Here is a 22,820-nt window from a genome sequence, read left to right as displayed (position 1 = left end):
CTGCCTTCCCACCCATTCGCACTTTAAACTCTGAATCAATTAGAGGCCTGCCACAAATAGAATTCGCTCACATGGTTGAACAGAAGAAATTTTAATGAAAACTATGCAGAATGCTTTAGTGCAGGTTTAAAGGAAGTTGAGGTAGTCAGACACTAGCAGAGTGAGCAGTCATTGGCACATGTGGGTCTGGAGGAGTAAGTGGGGAAAACGGTGTTACTGAATCTCAGAGAGGCCTGGAGCCACAGAAAATGGGCTGCTGGGCAGAAGTTGAGCTGTACCTGTGGAAAGAGGCTGTGATCATCATAGCCAGCCTCGGAGATGGAGTAAGGAGGAAATAGGAAGGGAAATGCCCCAACCTCTCTCTCTTGCTATTTCCAGCTTCTCACAGTTGCCTCCCATTGCATGAGTGGAATAGATGACCAAAAGGCAAGAATGCCTGGCTGATGCAGGGCACTTGGGCTCCTGGAGAAGGGATGAGAATGGATTTGACATGTGGGAGCAGCAAGCGGAGAATAACGAGGACAATATATTACTTGTCTTTGGATCCCTGGTGTCTAGCATGGTGCCCAGCACTGAGTAGAAAGTTAGCAAATGCTTTTGCAAAAAAACTGAACAGACAAACAGAGAGCCAAAAGGAAGGACTTCCATTCACAATTGCTCAAAGAGTTTAGGAATCCAACTTACAAGGGATTTTAAAGGACCTCTTCAAGAACTACAGAGCACTGTGAAATTAAGAGACACAATCAAATGGAAGAACATACCATGCTCATGGATAGGAAGAATCAATAGAAAATGGCCATACTGCCCAAGGTTATTTATAGATTCAACTCAAGCTACCAACGAGTTTCTTCACGGAATTGGAAAAAAACTGCTTTAAAGTTCATATGGAACCAAAAAAAGCATCTCCAAGACAATCCTAAGTCAAAAGAACAAAGCTGGAGGCATCACGCTACCTGACTTCAAACTATACTACAAAGCTACATGACCAATGGAACAGTCCTCAGAAATAATACCACACATCTACAGTGGCTAACGAGATACCCTTCTTGGTTTTCTTATGATATTTTATATTGGAAAAATGCCATATTAATAGTTCTGCCTTCCCACCCATTCGCACTTTAAACTCTGAATCAATTAGAGGCCTGCCACAAATAGAATTCGCTCACATGGTTGAACAGAAGAAATTTTAATGAAAACTATGCAGAATGCTTTAGTGCAGGTTTAAAGGAAGTTGAGGTAGTCAGACACTAGCAGAGTGAGCAGTCATTGGCACATGTGGGTCTGGAGGAGTAAGTGGGGAAAACGGTGTTACTGAATCTCAGAGAGGCCTGGAGCCACAGAAAATGGGCTGCTGGGCAGGAGCTGTACCTGTGGAAAGAGGCTGTGATCATCATAGCCAGCCTCGGAGATGGAGTAAGGAGGAAATAGGAAGGGAAATGCCCCAACCTCTCTCTCTTGCTATTTCCAGCTTCTCACAGTTGCCTCCCATTGCATGAGTGGAATAGATGACCAAAAGGCAAGAATGCCTGGCTGATGCAGGGCACTTGGGCTCCTGGAGAAGGGATGAGAATGGATTTGACATGTGGGAGCAGCAAGCGGAGAATAACGAGGACAATATATTACTTGTCTTTGGATCCCTGGTGTCTAGCATGGTGCCCAGCACTGAGTAGAAAGTTAGCAAATGCTTTTAAAACTGAACAGAATGGAAAGAGATCTCAGAGCTCAACAGGTTTAGCTCTCGTATTTTAGAGAAGAGAGCACTGGAATTAAGAGATATCAAGATGACTTACTGAAGGCCATGCTAGCAGCTAGTGGCTAAAGGATCGTGGAAGAGTCTCTGGACTTCCTCCATGCAACCTGCTATGCCATGGCCAGTGCTGGTCTCGATTATTTTCCTCATCTCATGCCTCTGCTCCTTATGTATTCATCTCAGGCTTCTTCATTCTGTGATCCTTCTTCTCACTCTGACACCTGGAACAGCTTTCCTCTCCTTCCTCTCAATCACACACATTACTGAGCACCAGATCTGAGTGTTTCAGGTAATGCACTCAGTCCTAGACTCAGAAGTGAGAAGACATGCCAGCTGCCACGCTCCGTTCACATCTCCTTTGTACCGGCCCTTCCCTGTGCTTGGAATGGATTTCGTCTCTGTGACTTCCTGGTCAACTTTTGTCCACCACTCAAGGCTCCACTGTTGGTCCATGCCTTCTGAGAAGTAGCCTTGACACCTTCTTCCCTGGCTTTGAACTCATCACAAGCTATTCTGTATGCAAGTCTTGCTCCTTTCCTTAAAGATGAGCTCTCGGACTCTAGCTTGATTCCTCTCACATAGGGAGTGACTGAATAGAGGCTGAAAGAACGGGTCCATATAGGAGCTGCATTTGAGACCGTTTCCTTCCTCTTTCGGCTGCCATTGTTACACTCTCAGAAGATCAACACATTCCATTTTTAGTGGCGTTTCTGCTGATTGTGGGGCACCTATGCCAAAAGCTGCTGTATTCCCCATTTGACAGGTACAGACGCTGAGCTGCAGAGCCAACCAGCTTGCCCCAGGTCCCATGGCCCAGGGATTTGTGCTGAAATTTGACTACAAGACTGCCTGACTCTGCACATATTAACCATGCTGCATTGTCTCATATGCTTGATGTTTATAAGAATACATTCATTTATTACCTTGTAATATTGAAATGATTAAAATGATATATGAAGAGCATTTTCTTCAACTCACACTCATCTCTTCTGCTGTAAATGTAAGCAGCTGCCTTTCATTACATTTTTTTATGGCACCTAGATGCTGACCATGCCCCTTGCTAAATTACTTTCAAACATTAAGGGAAATACCATGTTTTATATTTTCTTTAATTACATCTGGTAGCTCTATGTACACAGTGAGCAGATTTTATGATCTTGTGATATTGGCAAGAGATTGAAATCTCTGTTTTTGAAAGACAGCCAGATTGAGCTTGGTGCAATTAAGCAATCCACCCAAGGTCTCACAATGAATAGTGGCATAATTTTGACCACAACTATGAGAAAAAATTAGAAGTAAACACAATTTGTTTCTTCATCTCCTTATCTCAGTATCAGACCTTTCCAGGTTTCAGTTAAACATTGAGTGAAGCTATGAGGTGTGGTCCCTCCTAGGACAAAATGCACTTTTATGGGTATCTTTAAGACTGAAGAAAACATTAAAACTCAAAAGTGTTAAACCCTAATGGTGGAAATAGAACGACAGGTGATTCCATCAGTAATTTGGGCAGCAACCAGCTGCTGGTATTGTGGAGTGATAACACAGGCTTTCCTAATAATAAGATCCAAGTTTCTCCAATTATCTGATTTCTTACCTCCAAGGGGATGACGATGATCCCAGTTTCCACTCCTGATTCTCTTTTTCCACGTCTTTCTGGATGTACACAGGTGCTGTGGGGTGACCTCCAAAGTAAACTCAGGACTGTCCATGGCCTAACCCAAGAGACCTAGTTGGATTTGGACTTAGAGGAGATATGAAGCACAGTCCTGCAGGAGCAAACTGCAGTGTGGACAAAGTTTACTTCAATCGTTTGATCCTGATTGTGACTCATATTTTATGTGGAAGACAAACCCGGAGATAAGGTATTTGATAAGACCTTGCTTTGATGTATTCTGAAACTGTAGTTGGTTATATAATTCCAGGAAAAGCACAGAGACTCTTCAGGTTTTCCGATGTGTGTATCCTTAGAGAAAGAGAGAAAGAGAGAGAAAAGTCATTTTTGATCAGTACTCCTTTGGTCCTTAACATTGAGGTATTATATTGTCATTTTGGTGGGTCGCTGACAGCTGCATCAGACACCAAGTCAGCTGGTGCCATGCAAGGATGGTGCGTCTGTGAAAACTCACAGAGCGGGTTCCCAACCATACCTCTGGAGCAGTGGACACTCAGCATTGGTTGCTCTGTGGGGAGGATGAGGGAGTCTGATGTGGCTTGAGCAGGAAAGGGTTTATATACAGGTGTGAGCTATCACTGACTTGCTGGCCTGTTTGTTCTCTGTGGCATGTGCATATGTGTGTGTGCATTTTATCTTTCTTTCCCTTAATATTTTACGTAATTTCTTGTATATATTCTGTCCCTAAAACTGCCACAACACTAAGCTTATTTTTCCATATCTCATCTGCACTTCACATTACTAGGTATTAGAAAATAATAAAAATACAGACACTGGTGTTTCTTATTTACTCAGCTTCCTTACTGTCTTAATGCTTTTCGGGGCTTGTCCTTTATTTACATTTCCCCGCTATCATTTTATGTTGTTGTTTTAGCATCTGGCAAACTCTCCTGCACACTTGTGGGATATATATTAAGAAAATGGTAAACATGCTCTTAATTGCCATTTTCATATTTAAGTGCTGTCCCTCTATCATTGCACTACAATGGTGTATCTGCAGACTATGGCTGTGATTATCACTGGTACATGGACAGAGCAGAGATCTGTGGGCTAGAAGCCGATTTCCAACAATGTCCACACCTTCTCTGGGACTCCAGATTCCTGGAGTACAGACAGAAACTTTTGCTTCATTACATACAGCTTAAACCTCTCAGAGTACTGTTTTATTTTGGTTTGGTTTTGATTTGGGAGGTTAGAGGTAGATTCTAACTAAGATCATTATATTTTCTCAACCAACATGTAAAATGCACTTTTTAAAAGTCAAAGACATATACTACTTTGTAAAAGGTGGGTTTCAATATTTGAAGTCATGAACTAAACTTTTAGGCGTAAATGCAGGACTTTTTCATAGGCCTTGTTCAATTCTCAGATTATAATACAACATTTATTGAATGCCTCTTTTTATGCAAGGCAAGCAATTTATTTCTTATTATTTGGTATCATTTCCTGAGGAGATGAGTTCTGTCCTTATAATCCAGATTGTGGGTTATCCTCCAGATGAGGTGCTGCAGATGCATATAACCCAGATTGTAGGTTATCTTGTAGATGAGATGTGAGTCATCTTGCAGATAAGATGCTGTGACACTAGGCTGGCATCTGATAGCAGATGGGAGTATCCACTCAATGCAACGGGTCGTTCTGTGCCTGGGAGTGAAAATTTGACATGTAGGGATAAGCTGTCAGTCCAGCAGGAAACTTATTTTGAATTCTCTCTAGATTTTTAGAATTTTAAAAAACGTTTTTCAGAGAAAGGTTAACCATGTTTATCCATTCTTATTTGCTCAACGAGTATTGACTGAACAATTTAATGTACAAAACAGGAATAGAGCAATGAATAAGATGGTCATTTTCTCCTATTCTCATAGTTTACATTCTAGTAGGAAAAACAGACATTAACAGAGATCTGAATACTTACTACATTTTAATTGCAATTGTCTTAAAGGTGAAACAGTGAGTCCCATGAGAAAATATAATAGGAGACAATGTATTCACAGCATTTCATAATTCTGCAAAACTGACATTTAGACAGAAATACGGTGAGTGAAAAGAAATGAGCTAAGATGGCGGGGTGGGGATGGGGAGGAATATTGTTATTCTGACAAGGACATGACATGTGATAGGGTCCCGATGCACGCAGGTTTTAGGTGAGGGACCTAAAAGAAGGACAAAGTAGAGCTTAGTAGGTGCAAAGGAGAGTGGAGTGAGATGAGGCTGATGGGGGCAGCTGGTCATGAGTTTTAACTTTATTATTAGAACATCAGGAAACCACAGATGTTTTTGAGTTGTGGCACAACATAGTCAGACCTGTGTTTCAAAAAGAAGGGCTGGCTGCTGGTGGAAAGTGGGTTGAAAGGTGGTAAAGAATGAAGGGATAGCAGGAATGGGGCTGCTTCAACAGTCTAAGCTGGAGATGAGGTGGTAGTTTCTGTGTGATTTAATGCTTTAAATGCCTACTGTATTTGGGGTGTTGGATCAGCCCTAATTGGTACTAGCTAAGCTGTACATCTTCTGGCAGTTTCTCAGTGTTAAAGTGAGGGCACCCAGTCCTCCACACCAACTTCGTATGTCTCAATTGGGTGTGTATTTAAGGACGGTAGGTGTAACGCTGTTTCCTTAGGGCTTAGAACCCTGTAAAATTGAAGGCAGCAGCTTCTATGAGCTCTGGCTTTTGTAAAAGGCAGTGAAGATTTGACTTTTTAACAACCTTCTGGCTGCACCCATTCTTGCTCTTGTTATTTATTTATTTATTTTTGACAGTTAGCGTGCCATGCTTTGGAAATGCCGTATCTGTTGTGCAATATCAGGGTGACTAAGTGAGGCAGGGTTTCTCACATTAGGGGAAACAGTCCAGCTCGTGGGGAACATGCCAGCCAGAGGATCAGAGGCATCCCCGTCCTGTAGGTCAGGTGCCCTGTCTTCTTGATTATTTGCCAGATGCTGCTGCTAATGATATGAGCTTCACAGTTCTGCTCCCAGAAGCTGCTGCTGAAGCCGCTGATATGCCTCTCTCCAGATACAGAGGCCATCTCATAATGGGAAAGTCTTTTCACTTAGTCATTTATTACATTGCACCAGGTTTTCACACCTTTTGGTAGGCTATAAGAAACATTAAAAAGTGGAAACTTTGGAGACAGACATATCTTCATTGTACTCTGTGGAGCTCTATAGCTTTGGGCATTTTAACCTCTGTGAACCTGATTTTCCTCACCTGTGAAAAGGAGGTAATTACCACACTGGCCTTCTGAAATTCCCATGGGAACTAAATGTGATGATGTATATAAAGTGCCCTGCACACGATGGGGCTACCACACTGTAGGCATCTGATAAGTATAAGTTTCCTTCCCGATATTAACCACGTAATAACTAGCTTGTCTGATGTCACACAAGGGGTCCAGAGTCTTTCTGCAGTAACGGGACCATCACCACATCTCCATATTTTGTAGCTGGTTTAGTTGTTTCACTTGTCTGTGCTGTTTCTCTTTTCTGAGGGCAGAGATAACTAAATTTTCAGTAGAAGGATGAGAAAGGTAAGACTATAAGCTCTGAGTATACCTGACCATAACTTGTAGACAATTAGCAACATAATATATGCAGTCTGGTATTTGGTCTCAGACACATGCATGAGATGACATGGTGGTGTTCTCAAATAGTAAAGAGAATGGATCCTTCATCTATGAATTTACTGAAACCTCATTTGAACCATGGATGATCATCTACTACATCTTTGGGTTAATAGGTCCATGAATGTCTTAACTATATTCCAAGAAGTGCTTTTTCATTGTGCTTCAATTTGTCCTTTTGCTAACCTTAAATGGTGCTTCTCTGTTCTATTGTTTGAGTTGGGCAATAAATTGTTTTCACCTCAAACCCCTGTTTTTGGTTTAGGCATAGTCAAGCCTAAGTGAGCCATGGTGGAAAAGCACTGGACCGGGGCTCAGAACGTTGGTGCAGTCTCATTTCTGCCACCTGCCTCTTGGATGGATGCCATTTCTTTGAGCCTCAGTTTTCTTGTATGTGAAATGGTGATAATTGCACCCTGACCCCTTTCTGTTAGCTGTAAGGATCAAAGGGTATCATTGAAATGTTCATAACCTGTGAAGCACCATACAAACGTTCTCCTCCAGTTCTACTGAATTAGAGTCTCTGGTGATGGGACCCAGACACCGTTACTAAAAAAAAAAATTTACCCAAGTGATTCTGATGTGGAATAAAGTTCAAAATCCACTGCTCTATAAAAATATACGATGATATCCCCATTGACAAATTACAGACGTCATTTGTCTTAGATGGACTCAAATCATTTTGGTGATTTGATGAATCTGGTGTTCACTCCTTACCCCTTCAGTGATTATTTTCAGGCCTGCCATTGTCCTCACCTGTATGATCTTTCCATAACCTGGTTCTCCAGCCACATCAGACTACCTGTAGTTGCCAATCACTGAAAGTCACATGACTTCCCTGCCTTTGTGATTCTGCTCAGTGATTTCTCAGGAGAATATTCTTACTGTAGTGCAGGGACCTGGCCTTCTTGTAGCACTGATAGAGATATAGACATAGGCACATAGGAAGTGATCTTATGACCATTCAATTTATCTTCTGCTTTATAGAGGAAAACTTTGAGACCTAAAGAATGTCAGTGTTTTTCCTGAGGTTACACAGTTAATGATAGAGTCAGTATTAGAATCCAGGTCTCCTGACTCTCAAGCCAGTGCTCTTTATACTATACATCCTTCTAAAAATACTAACTGAAGCCGGGCATGGTGGTTCACGCCTGTAATCCCAGCACTTTGGGAGGCCGAGGCAGGTGGATCACTTGAGGTCAGGAGTTTGAGACCAGCCTGGCCAACATGGTGAAACCCCATCTCTGCTAAAAATACAAAAATTAGCTGGGCATTATGGTGCGCACCTGTAATCCCAGCTACTTGGAGGCTGAAGCAGGAGAATCACTTGAACCTGGGAGGTGGAGGTTGCAGTGAGCCAAGATCGGCCACTGCACTCCAGCCCAGGTGATAGAGCAAGATTCCATCTCAAAAACATAAATAAAAAATAAACATACTAATTGAGCACCTATTATACACTGGGCACTGTTGTGTAGTTGTGCTAATAAATAAATATGCAAACGCTCATGTATCCCATGCCAAATTTAAGCAAGTGCTTGTAATTTAGCACCAAATTGAAACAAGTGCTTGTAATTTAGCACTTGTGATTTTTAAAACGATCTTTTCTAGTATACTGAAACACATACTCAATCTTCAGATCTTTTCAGGACATTATACTTTCTCCTCTAGTGTGTCCTTCTACCACCCACAACCCACGCGTGTTTTCCTTGCACTCCACATCTGACCTGAGCTGCATGAAGTCAGGGCTTCCCCCAGGGATTGCGGTCACCCTCCTCCTCCAGGCTCAGCGCACCAGCAGGCTGCTTTGGGCCTATTTCCCTCATCTCAATGCTCACGTTTGGCTGCCTCACCGTGGCTCCCTTGGGTCGCCAGGGGTAGTCTTTAGATGGATCCTTTAAGTTCACGTCTGATGTCCTGACATCTGTTCCTTAGGACCGTCATTTACCTGGGATTTGTACTTGGCGTTTCACTTTGGGAGATATTTTTAAGTTGTGATCGGATACAAGGATTTTGTTAGAATTTACAAAGTACGTGCTTGGGCCAACATACCCAATCTAATCTTCAAAGTGTCCCTGTTTACAGTTAGGGAGCCAGGCAGCAATCTGATTCTCAGCTAGCTCAAATGGCACCCAAAAACTCCTACTGAATATATAAAGTGTGCAGAGGGATAAGTGCAGAAAACTGCAGTTCTCTTCTCTTCCTCCTTCTTAAATTTGATTTGAGAGCAGAGATTGGAATTGCTGATCACTAGAGAGTTCTTCCTGAAAACAAAAAGAGGGGCCCACACTTCTCTATTTCACAACCCAGTATCCGAAGGACTACATGAAGCAACATGAGCAAGGCTCATTGTCCTTTCAACATTTCCTCTGTTTCTCTGCATTTCTAAGGCCCCTTTATTTCCAGCATATCAGCAACATCAGATTAGAATACAAACAATAGTGATGGATCAGCACTCTATGTCATAAGATCAAATATTGACTGAAGTCTACAGTAGCGAAGAAAAGTTGGCAAATCTATGATCTCCCTTGTTTCTAATGCCACAGCCTATCATGTGTTGTTGAAAATAAAGTTCACTTTATGAAAACCACTAGAAATTGTAAGGAAATTATTATGTGTGAAATCTTTCAAGATCTGTATTTCCTTCTAGGGAATCAGAATTAGGCAAATATTGAATATTGTTATAAACAAAGGATATACTATCTTAAGCTATTATTTACTTTTTCTTCTGGAAAGAACTATGCATTTAGTAGACATGGATATTTTTGCTATGGACATTAGTTAATGCTTGGTCTTTAGCTACTTCTTTCTTATGTGGCTAAAGACCGCCTCCATCTCCCCTGCCTTTTAAGTCCAAAAAGCACGTACTGAGTATCTACAACACGCCAAGCATATTTCTAGGTGCTGGGGATACCATGATGAACAAATGTGTTTCTGCTAGTGCAGGAGACAAAGACTGTACCTTTCAAAACGTTTAATGGAATTGAAAAACTTTTTGAAAGAAATGATGAAGGGAGAATAGAGGGAGTAAATGAAATGAAAAGGAACTATAACCACACATTCTGCATTTATTAAAATAATACTTTGTATACCTATATACCATCAAATTAGGAAAAAACTAGATGAAATATATACACATACATTTTTAAAATATGATACTAAAACTGACTAAAGAGAGAAAAAGTCTGAATAACAATGTAACTTTTAAAGCAATTGAACTAATTATTTAAAGTCTTCCTACAGTGAAAACATCAACCCCACTAGTCTTAGAGGTGAGCTCTACCAACCATTTAAGGGACAGGTAATTTCAAACTTTCAGGTAATAAAAAAGAGGAAATACTCCCACTTATTTCATGATGTGGGTAAAAATTTGCTGTCAAAACCAGATTAGGACAGACAAAAAAGGAAATTACATAGCAGTTTGTTTTGCTTATGAACAAATATAAAAATGCTAAATGAAAATGTTAGCAAAATGAATCCACAATATATTAACAAAATATAAATTATGATCAAGTTGGATATTTTCCAAAATGCAAGGTGAGTTAATGTTAGAAAATATATTAGTGTCATTCACTATCTTAATGTGAACAAAAGTATGGTTATCTTGATAAATATAGGAAAAGTACCTATAAAGTCTAACAACCATTCACGATAAAGATTTGTAGCTACCTAAGAATCCAAATTTCCTGAGCCTGTTTGAGAGCAGCTAAAAAAGACCATCAGCAAACATGATACTTAATGGCAAAATGTTAAAAAATATTGTTTAGGATACAGAATAAGACAAAAATGCCGGGTATCACGGCCTTTATGCAAATTCTAAAGCAAGAAAAAAATAATAAAAGGTATTATAAGGATTAGGAATAAAGAACAAAAAGCCATTATTTGTGAATGATATAAATTTTTGCATAAAAATGAATAGAATCTACACAGTTTATGGTTGTATTTCAGGCATATATTAAAGTCCTTGGATTCTCAAATGTAGCCTGGTTGATGGAAAGGTTAAGGGTTAATATATGTTGAACCTTAGCAGTCATCAGGTTCAGTGCTAGATTGCTTATTTAAAATATTAATAACAATTATTATTGCAGCTACCATTTATAGAACTCCAACTTCCCTGCTGAGAACTAGATACATTTTTACAGTGAATATCTCTAATCCTCACACATACTTCAAAGTACTATTCAAGGTATCATTATCCTTCTTTCATAGATGAGAAAACAGATTCAGAGAAGTAAGATAACTTACGAAAGTTCACACAGCAAGAAACCCAGTACCTCAGAAACCAACAGGACATCCCCTCCTCCTCATTTTCCCTTCTTCTTCCAAGAACTTGCCAAGGCTTGCTGAGTGGGAGCTGTAAAACGCCTACCAAGCTGGCCATGCATTAGTCAATTCCGATAGGACAATAGAAACTTAGAAGCAGTCTCAAATTCTCAGATGGATTTGTACAATAATAAAACTTTGACATTTCACGAGAGTATTTTTAAGCCTGTGTTTTGGCATTGCAGGGGCCACAGAGAACAGAACATGGGGATAAAAACCTGCATTATCAAGCTGGACTTATCTCTCCTGCTGCCCTCCCCAATTCTTAGCCCCTCCCCATGTTCCTTTCAAAAGAGAAACAGAGCTTTCTTTTTGGAAAATAAATCTAGAGGCAACCTTGAATCCAATCCAAGGGCAGTTTCCCAAAAGAGCCAAGCCGCCATTTAGTTCCTTCCCAACCCTTCAATTTAGTGAAAATGTTGCAAGCCACCTTTACCTGATACATGGAGACTGTAGTTCTCTAGGTTACTGCTGTGGTCATCACTTGAATTGCTGTTGACTTTACATCTGGAATTGATGAACTTGTATATAGTTGCATTTTAACTGCCTTGGGATTGTACTCACAAAAAGGTTCACAAAGTGTGGGGGAATTGGGGCTGAATAATAGAGTAAGGTTAGAATAATATTATTTTCATATTATTTTCTAATCTCACATCTCTGGAATACACCCACCTTTGTCGTAATTCATTGTGTCTTTTGACTCCGGGCTAGACTCAGAATACAGCATGGCCCTGAATGTGGCAATAATACTTAAAGCATCCCAATGATATTAGAAGGGAAATAGTTACAGTTTCATTTGATGGCGAGGGCATGAAGGGCAGTTAACATTTATCAAATGTTTGCTGTATGCTTGGCACTATGCTACTAATTTTAAATTATTTTATATAAAACAACATGGTGCTGGCAACATGTATCACTAAGACGTACCACCAAACATGGTTCAAGGCTTGGAGCAAGCCACATGAAATGCAGGGTCCATGATCCACTTACATTTTCACGTCTCCCCTTTTCCCACCTTACCCACTACAATGGACTGAATGTTAGGGTCCCCCCTGTCCAAAATCCACATTTTGAAATTCTAATTCCAAGTGTGAGGATATTAGGAAGTGGGGTTCCTTGGGAGGTAATTAGGTCATGAAGGTGAAACCCTCATAATGGGATTAGTGTCTTGATGAAAGTGACTCCAGAAAGCTTTCTCACCCTCTTTCTGCCACGTGAGGATACAAGAGAAGTCAACAGTCTGCAACCCAGAAGAGGACCCTCCAGAACATGATCATGCTGGCACCCTGATGTAGGATGTCTCTTTTCTAGAACGATGAAAAATACATTTCTTTCGTTGATAAGACACAAAGTCTATGGTATTTTGTTAGAACAACCAGAGCTAAGATACCCATGTTTCTCAAAGTATTGCCTTTTGCTTGCAGAATATAATACCAAAAACTGTATCTGCCTTTTTAGTTCTGATTTACTGTTCACAATGAGGAAGCCACTTGCTTAACCTGTTTTGTTCCCTCTAACATAAGCCTCTTGACCCCCTTTCTCCCCTTCCCCACTCCCTCGGTCTTTCTTTACTGGGGATATCATGAGGATTGTGTGAACACTTTATTAACAGAACTTTTGTTCCTTGGAATTAGAGTTCTTTCAATATATAAGGAATAATAATTGTGTCTTTGAAGTTTGTTCACTCAGATATAACCTCTGAAAAGTCATTGGTTGGTATCTTTCTGTCTCTGCCAAACAGGTCACTTCTCCATGCCTCAGTTTTCCATATCTATGAACTGGGAATAATGATACTTATGCCATAGGGTTAGAGAAGATTAACAGAGGTCTCATATGTGAAGCAGTTAGAACAGAGCCTTGTGAATTTCAATGCTACATATGAGTTTGATATAATAACATATTTTTACTGCTGCTGCCAGATGTGAGACATGCAATTTAATATCACAGTGTTTGCCGCAATACACACTACAAGTGTAAGTGTGCTATCTTGGATTATAGCTTTGCAAGTAAAGATCAGATAAATATTATTAGAAAAAATTTAACTCAGTGGGGACATTTTAGGAGCACAGGCATGGTGGTCATACCTCAGTCACTCTTGAAAATAGTTCCTTAGAACAGACAGTCTTGATTATTTTTTTCTTTCCAATTTTTATTTTAGGTTCAAGGGGTACATGTACAAGTTTGTTACATGGGTACATTGTTCATTGTGGGAGTTTGGTGTACAGATTATTCATCACCTATAGGTAATCAGCATAGTACCCGATGGGTAGTTTTACAATCCTCACCCTCCTGCCACCCTCCACCCTCAGACAGGCCCCAGTGTCTATTGTTCTCTTTGTGTCCATGTATACTCAATGGTTAGCTCCCACTTCTCAGTGAGAACATGTGCTATTTGGTTTTCTGTTCCTGCATTAATTCGCTTAGGACAATGGTCTCCAGCTGCATCCATGTTGCTACAAAGGACATGATCTCATTTTCTATAGCTGCCTAGTATTCCGTGGTGTATATGTACCACATTTTCTTGATCCAGTCTACTGTTAGTGGGCATTTAGATTAATTCTATGACTTTTCTATTGTGAATAGTGCCAGGACGAACATACGCATGCATGTGTCTTTGTGGTGGAACCATTTATATTCCTTCAGGTATGTACCCAGTAATGGGATTGCTAGGTCAAATGGTAGTTCTGTTTTAAGTTCTTTGAGAAATCTTCAGATGGTTTTCCACAGTGGCTGAACTGATTTACATTCCCCCTAGCAGTGTTACGTGTTTCCTTTTCTCTGCAACCTCATCAGCCTCTGTTATTTTTTGACTTTTGGGTAATAGCCATTGTGGCTGGTGTGAGATGGTTTTTCATTGTGGTTTTGATTTGCATCTCCCTAATGCTTACTGATACTGAGCATTTCTTCATATGCTTGTTGGCTGTGTGTATGTCTTTTTTTGAGAAGTATGTTCATGTCCTTTGTACCCTCTTTTTAAATGGTTTTTTTTTTTTTTTTTTGCTTGTTGATTTGAGTTTCTTACAAATTCCAGATATTAGTCCTTTGTCAGAGGCACAATTTGCAAATATATTCTCCTATTCTGTAGGTTGTCTGTTTACTCTGTTGATAGTTACTTTTGCTGTGTAGAAGCTCTTTAGTTTAATTAGATCCCACTAGTCAATTTTTATTTTTGTTGCTATTACTTTTGGAGTCTTTGTCATGAAGTTTTTGCCTGGGACAGTGTCCAGAATGGTATTTCCCACATTTTCTTCTAGGATCTTCATAGTTTTAGGTTTTACATTTAAGCCTTTAATTCATCTTGTGTTGATTTTTGTATATGGTAAAAGGAAGGGGTACCGTTTCAGTCTTCTGCATATGTCTAGCCAGTTATTCCAGCAGCATTTATTGAATGGAGAGTCCTTTTCCCTTTGCTTGTTTCTGTCAGCTTTGTCAAAAATCAATGGTTATAGTGTACAGCATAATTTCTGTGTTCTCTATTCTGTTCCATTGGTCTATGTGTCTGTTTTTGTACCAGCACCATGCTGTTTTAGTTACTGTAGCATTGTAGTACAGTTTGGAGTCAGGTAATATGATGCCTCCAGCTTTGTTCTTTCTGCTTAGGATAGCTTTGGCTAGTTGGGCTCCTTTTTGCTTCCAAATGAATTTTATATATTTTCTTCCTAATTCTGTGAAAAATTTCATTATTAGTTTAATGAAAATAGTATTGAATCTGTAAATAGCTTTGGGTAGTATGACCATTTTTTACAATATTGATTCTTCCTATCCACAAGCATGGAATATTTTCCCATTTGTTTGTGTCGTCTCTGATTTCTTTTAGCAGTGTTTTACAATTCTCATTGTAGAGATCTTTCACCTCCCTGGTTAGCTGTATTCTTAAATATTTTATTCTTTTTGTGGCTATTGTGAATAGGATTGCATTCTTGATTTGGCTCTCAACTTGGACATTATTGGTGTATAGAAATGCTACTGATTTTTGTACATTGATTCTGTGTCTTAAAACTTTGCTGAAGTTGTTTATGAGATCTTGGAACATTTGGTCAGATACTGTGGGGTTTTCTAGGTATAATGTTATATCATCTGTGAAGAGAGATAGTTTTCCTGTTTGGATGCCTTTTATTTCTTTCTCTTGCCTGATTGCTCTGGCTAGGACTTCCAGTACTATGTTGAATAAGAGTGGTGAGAGTGGACATCCTTGATTTTATCTGGTTTTTCAAGGGGAATGCTTCTAGGTTTTGTCCATTCAGTGTAATGCTGGCTGTGGGTTTGTCATAGATGGCTGTTAGTATTTTGAGGTATGTACTTTTGATGCCTAGTTTGTTGAGGGTTTTTAACATGAAGGGGTGTTCAATTTTATCAGAAGCCTGCTCTGCATCTGTTGAGATGATCATGTGGTGTTTGTTTTTAGTTCTGTTATGTGATGAATCATGTTTAATGATTTGTGTCTGTTGAACCAATCTTGCATCTCAGAAATTTGAACCTGGTGGATTAACTTTTTTGATGTGCTGCCGGATTCCAGTTGCTAGTATTTTGTTGAGGATTTTTGCATCTATGTTCATCAGGGATATTGGTCTGAAGTTTTCTTTATTTATTGTGTCTTCGCCAGGTTTTGGCATTAGAATGATGATGACCTTTAAAAGGTGTTGTGAATTTGAAAATCACCTCTACTGATAGGCCTTCCTTGTCCACTCCCTTTAAAGAAGCCAAGCAGTATCACTCCACCAAATCATTCCATTTCATTATCTATGTAGTACTTTTCACAATCCTCTATTTTTCTTGTTTGTTACTGGATCCACTTTTGGAATGCAGTCTACCTTGTTTTCTGCTGTATCCACAGGGCCTCAACAGTGATGAACACAGAGTAAGTTTCAATGGTTATTTGTTACATGAATGTGTTTATAAAAAGGCAGACAAATGATGGTAGCCCCACTAACGGCTGACTGATTTGGATTAGATTGTGATATCTGAATCAAAGCCCTTGCTGATGGTGGCAGACATCTCAAGTTTTTCCCATGAATTCACGATGATATAAGACTGAACTTACTTCTGACTGCCATTGTAATGCACAAGGTATTATCAGCTCACTAAAATATGCTTTCATTTACCCGTAATTGAGTAGGGCACTAGCATCAGAAACAGTGCAAGGTACTGCAGAAGCGGGAGTAAACTGTTGAAAGGGCTAACATTTATGGAGCACTTATTATATGTCATGAACACTTGTGTAAATTTTTCTACTATATTTTATTGCTTGGCTATTACACAATTTATTGATCTGTTCTTTTGATGAACGTTTCCTATTTATACTGATAAACATTTTTACTCATGTCTCCTCATGCACCCGTGCAATGATTTCTCTTAGGGTATTGGTTCTTCATTTGTAGTCCTTGACAAGGAGCTTAACCTCCATTAGATTACTGAGTCAGAATCTCTGTGGATGGGACCCGGGATCTGGGTTTTAATAAGCTCTCCAGGTGATCATGATGCACATTAGAATCACCTGGAGAGATTTTAACAAAACCTAGGGTTTGAGCCCTACCCAAGACAATTACGTCATGATCTTGCAGGATGGGGTGCTGTGAGTCTTTGGTGTTGCCGGAGTTGAGAGCTATGGCTAACAGTTATGTAAGTAAAAGTTGGATTTTCAGGTCCTAGGGGATGGGGTTATTGAATTTAACTAAGTGAATTCGAATTGCTTTTCCCAAGTGGTTGTTCTGATTTATGCTCCCACCAGTTCTTGATGAGTATTCCTGTTGCTCCACGTCTTTACCAAAACTTGTATTATTTGACTTTTTAATGATTGGTGTTTTGATAGGTGTGAGATGGTATAATTTTAATTTGTTCGTTTGATGAGTAATGGGATTGAGCATCTTTTTGTATGTTTAAAGGCTACCAATACTTTTTTTCTTCAGTGAAATGCCTGTTCATGGTCTTCTGCTATTTTTTTCCTACTGAATTGTCTTCTTACTGATTTGTGGTAATTCTTTGTGTGTCCTGGATACTAATTCTTTGTTCATTATGTATGGCGGAACTATCTTCCTTTTCTACATTTTGGCTTTTTATTTTCATGAGGAGGTACTTTAACAGAAATTGTAAATTTTAAGTAACTGAATGGTTTTTTGTTCTGTTAGTGTTTGCGGCTTTCTTTTTTTTTTGTATCCTGTTTGAGAAATCTTTCCATATCCAAAGTTCAAAAGAGATTCTTCTACACTTTCTTCTAAAAGTCAGAATTTTACCTTACACATTTAGGTACTTAATCCATTAGTGGTCTGAAGTAGGTCTCTGTTTTCACTTATTTTCCTTATGAATTAACAACTGTTAACTGTTTACTAATTAAGCCATCTTTTCCTTGCCAAACTACCATGCCAACTATGTGTATGTATTTGTTTTAGATAAATGCATGTGTCTGTTTCTAAAGTATCTCTTCTATTGATCAATTTGCTTATCCAAGAGCTAGTGCTTCATTATTTTACTCAATATAAGTTATGGATTATAATCAGCCCTGAACCATGATAGAGCAAATCCAACTACTTAGTTTTTCTCCAAGAACATCTTGCATTTCTTTTTTCTTTTTCTTTTTTCAGAGACTGGGTCTTGCTCTGTCACCTAGGCTGGGGTATAGTGGTACCATCATAGCTTACTGCAGCCTTGAATTTCTAGGCTTAAGTAATCCTCCTGCCTCAACCTCCCAAATAGCTGAGATTACAGGCATGCACCACCACATCTGATTAATTTTTAAATTTTTTTTTTTTGTGAAAATGAGGTTTCGCTTTGTTGATCAGGCTGGTCTTGAACTGGCCTGAAGTGATCCTCCCACCTCAGCCTCCCAAAATGCTGAATTACAGGCATGAGTCAGCATGCCCAGTCACATCTTGCACTTCAGTGGCTTAACAATTAGCCAGTCAGGTACCGTGAAAAGTGTTGCTAGAATTCTGACTAAAAAAATGCATTGAATCTTTAGTTCAATTTGTGAATATACATCAACTCTAAAAATGTTGAACTTCCCAATTAATGAGGATAGTATGGCTCTATTTAGGAGTTCTTTAATGTCTTTTCATACAGTTTTATATTTTTCTACACATAGTCCTTCCAAAATTTCTGTTGGATTTTTCTGAATTTCTTATATTTTTGTTGTTACTGTAAATAGTATCTTTACTTTTTAGTTGCAATTTCTAACTGCTGGTATCTGTATATGAAAATGAAATCGATTTCTGAATTAATCTTATGTGTGGCAACCAACATAAATTCTTTTATTCCAATAATATTTTATAGATTGTTTAGAATTTTCTGTGCAAACAATTACATCATCTGTAAATAATTGTTTTCTTTTTAACCCTTTTACAGTGTGTATGTGTGTGTGCACGTTTTGCTTTACTACTTACTGGGGCACTAAGTTGCATAAAAGTAGCATAAATGTAGTAATAGTGAACCTTTGCCTTGTTCCTGATTTTAAAGGCACTGATGTTTTCAACATTTCATCATTGAGAAATATATTTGTGGCAGGGATTTTTGTTATTTTTTCTTCTCTTGTTCTCTCTCTGTTTTTAGCTAGTCTTGAGCAGTTTAAGAAAGTTCCCTGCTATTCCTACTTAGGTAAGAAATTTATCTTCTGTGGTTGAATTTCATCAATTGTTACTTCTGCTTGTTTTGAGATAATTATTCAAGGTTTCCCCCCACCTTTAGTCCATTAATAGATTGAATTACTTTAATACATTTTCTAATGTTGACTCAACTTTGCATTCTTAGAATACACCCCCACCTGGTCATGATTCATTTTCTCTTTTTACATTGAACAATCAGTTTTTCTAATGTTTTCATTGAGGATATTTTTACTTTATTTTCATAGGTCAGATCACCATGTAATTTTTCTGTTTTGTACTGTTCTGTCTCATGTTGGTATTAAGGCTTTCCTCACCACACAAAATATTTTAGGAGAGTAGCCCATTTCCTATTCACTGAAAAGCTGGTATGAGATGGAAATTATCGGCCGCACCCAGTGGCTCACATCTGTAATTCCAGCTCTTTGGGAGGTGGGCGGATCACCAGGTCAGGAGATCAAGACCATCCTGGCTAACATGGTGAAACCCTGTCTCTACTAAAAATGCAAAAAAATTAGCCGGGCGTGCTGGCGGTCGCCTGTAGTTCCAGCTGTTCGGGAGGCTGAGGCAGGAGAATGGCATGAATCTGGGAGGCAGAGCTTGCAGTGAGCCGAGAGCCAGCCATTGCACTCTAACCTGGGCAACAGAGCGAGACTCCGTATCAAAAAAAAAAAAAAAAAAAAAAAAAAAAAAAAAAAAAAAAAAGATGGTAATTATCTCCTTCTTAAGGTTTGCTAGGATTCTCCTCTAAAATAATGTGGGCCTGATTCTTTATTTTTATAAAGATTGTGCTTTTGCTCATTTTACTGAAGTATCACATATATCCAGAAAAGTTTAGCATTCAGTGAATTATTATAAATTGAACACACCCCTTTAGCACCCAGATGGAGAATCCAAACGCTGCCAGCACCAGAGAATTGCCCTGCCATACCCTCTTACAGTCAGTCCTTCCTCACTCATAGTTTGAAGTAACCTGAGTTTTAACACCAGGTATTTTTAGTTTCGCCTGCTTTTAAACTTTACATTAATGAAATTACATAGTTTGCATAAGTCAAGATGTTTTGAGAACTCACAAATTTCTTTAATGGCTATGGAGTTATTCTGACTTTTTCTTCTTTGTCTTTTTTGATAATGTATATTTTTGCTCACTAAGTTTTCAACTTGTGTGTACAGCTGTTCAAAGTATTTTTTAAATCAATGCATTATCAGTGGTTGTTTCCATTTTATTTCTGCCATTTATTTGAAAAGATCAGTTTTGTTAAGTTCGCCTATTTTTATTAGTCTTTTAAAAAGCCAACTTTTGACTTTCTTTGCTGTATAGTTTCTGTTACATTAAATTCTGTTTGTTATATTTTTCTTTCTACTTTCTTTAGGTTTATTCTATTGCCATTTTTGTCTCATTAATTTTAACTGTGTATTTTCTGCATAAAGATAATTTTAAAATAATGAGGTTTTCTAAATATCATTTTAGCTGCATCCAAAGGATTAAGGAGTATTTTTATTATAATTTAGTTTTGTGCTTCCCCTCCCCCATTCTTATCTCACTAATTTTAACTGTGTCTTCTTTTTTACATACTTAAAGATAATTTTAAAATGAGCTTTTCTAGATATCATTTTAGCTGCATCCAAAGGGTTTTATTAAGGAGTATTTTTATTATAATTTAGTTCTATGCTTCCCATCCCCCAAATTTCATTACATATTCTTTGACATATGATGTGTTAAGACATTTTTTTCAAAATAGAATTATCTTTTTGATTTCTAATTTTATCATGAATATATGTGGGCTGTGCAATACTGAAACTGCAAAATTTTGGGATTGCTTTGTGATCTAGAATGTATTTAATTTTTAAAAATGGTTTATGTCTACTTGTGTAGCATGTCTGTTTTCCAATTGTTGAGTGTGGTGTCCTAAATACTATATTCACTAGATTTATCTTTTTAGTTGTGTCAGTTAATCTCTCTCCTTACTGTAATAGTGAGAATGGGTTAGGTTATGCAGCAGTAACACACAAACTCACAATTAAAGTTTATTTTTGGTTCCTGTTCAATATTGTCTTTATTGAGGAACCAGCCTGACAGAGGATCCCATTCTTTGCTTTCAACAGGGAAAAGACTTCTACAGTCTCACCCCAGTCACTACATGCTTTTCTCTGGAAGCAGCACATATACTTTCTGCTCATATTTCATTGGCCAAAGCAAATCATATAGCCACAAAAGCCCCATCTGACTTCAAGAGGGAGAAAAGTATTTTCCTGTCATGTACTATGAAGGAGTAATTTTTGTGAATAACACAAGTGACTACCACACTTTCTGATTTATTGTGTTCGCTTCATCTATTGACTACTGAGAAAAGGGGTTTTAATCTCCATATCATGATGATGGAATCATCATGATATTCTTATATATTATTACTTTTTTCTTCATATAGTGTAAAATGATATTGAGTTGCTGTAAGTTAAAATTCTACAACTTTCAGGGAGAATCGTATAGTGATCATCTTTGCGTTTCAAAATGTTCTTTCTTGAAATCCATTTTGTTTGTTATTAATAGATCCCTTTGCCATTTGGGGAGCTCCATAGCTGCCTGGCATATAGTTCCCCTCTTTCTATTTTCAATGTTTTTATTTCAAGTGTATATCTTGTTAAAAAGTAATATAAAAAATAAACTATTCTTGGATTGTTTTATTGTCCTAAAAATCTCTACCCTTCAAGAGAAAGTTTATTTCATGTGCATTGACGGGTTTTGCTGGTATGTTTAGAATTTTTCTACCACCTAATTTTGTTTTCTATTTATCTAGCCATTCCTTCCTTTTCTTATTTCTGTTCTCCCTCCCTGTTCCTTCCTTCCCCTATTTTCCTCTTTGTTTTCTTTTTTCTCTTCTCCTTTCCTTCCTCCTTTCCTTCCTGACTCCCTGTCTTCTTCTTTGTTTTGGATCGATTGAGATCTTTTTGTTTTTTTTTTTAAATGCATTATCTTTTTCTCCATTAGTTTGGGACTGTATAGTATTTTAATCTTTTAGTGTTTACTGTGTTTATTTTAACATACGTATATGCTAACAAAGTATGAATTTAACAATCTTGTAACCCTACTCTTCACTAATAAAAGGATCTTAGTACCTTGATAGTCAAAATTTGAGTCATATGTATCTGGGAAGTTTATAGAGATAGACAGTTTCCACCGTAGCCCTACTGACTCAGGATCTACATTTTATCAAGATCCCCTGGTAACTTGTATGCATATTAGAGTATGAGAATGTCTGCCTTAGAATATATTAACTTCAATTGTAGTCCTTCTAATTTATATGCTTTTGGTATCTAGAATTTAACTCTATCTGGATCATTTTTCACTCTCAAATTAGACTTTATCATTTCCATTTTATACAGTTAACATTTGTTTACCACAAGTTTGCCATTTTACTTGCTCAGTATTCCTTTTTGTCACATTAGATCTTCTCAGAGACTTCCCTCCTTTCTAAGGCACATCTTTTAGTCATTCCTTTCGTAAAGTGCTATTGATATTTTAACTCAGTTTTGTTTATTGAAAATGTCTTTATTTTCTATTGTTTTAAAAGTATCTCTTACTGGATAACATTTCAAGGTCAACAGTTATTTTTTAATTTTTTTTCTCAGCATTTTGAATATTTTTTATTGTCATTTGACTTTCTTTATTGTTTAGAAGTCGGCTGACAGTCTAATTGTACTTCCTTGGTAATTAATCTCTCTCTCCCTCTTCCTGCCTTCTTTCTCTTTGCCTTCTTTGAAAACCTTTTAATACACACACACACACACACAATTTTCCAGATCTGATGAAAGATACCAATTCCAAGGTTTAAAAAACATAATAAATTGTAAATCTGAATATATAT

At 38.1% G+C, this 22,820-nt stretch overlaps 1 long non-coding RNA gene across 1 annotated transcript in view; it reads right to left on the bottom strand.

The window, feature by feature from the left end:
- Window positions 1-11,573, bottom strand: part of LOC126958111 (uncharacterized) — a 51,680-nt gene extending 40,107 nt beyond the window's left edge. Inside the window, exons 1-2 of the long non-coding RNA XR_007727106.1 lie at window positions 11,285-11,573; window positions 3,345-3,713 (exon numbers count right to left, since the gene is read on the bottom strand). This is a non-coding gene — a long non-coding RNA (uncharacterized LOC126958111). The remainder of the gene's footprint in view (window positions 1-3,344; window positions 3,714-11,284) is intronic.
- Between the last annotated feature and the right edge of the window lie 11,247 nt (window positions 11,574-22,820).

Source organism: Macaca thibetana, chromosome 7 (assembly GCF_024542745.1).
Source record: "Macaca thibetana thibetana isolate TM-01 chromosome 7, ASM2454274v1, whole genome shotgun sequence".
Classification (NCBI taxonomy): Eukaryota; Metazoa; Chordata; class Mammalia; order Primates; family Cercopithecidae; genus Macaca; species Macaca thibetana.
Note: the sequence above shows the minus strand (reverse complement) of the source record. Positions and strands in the feature narration are given on the sequence as shown.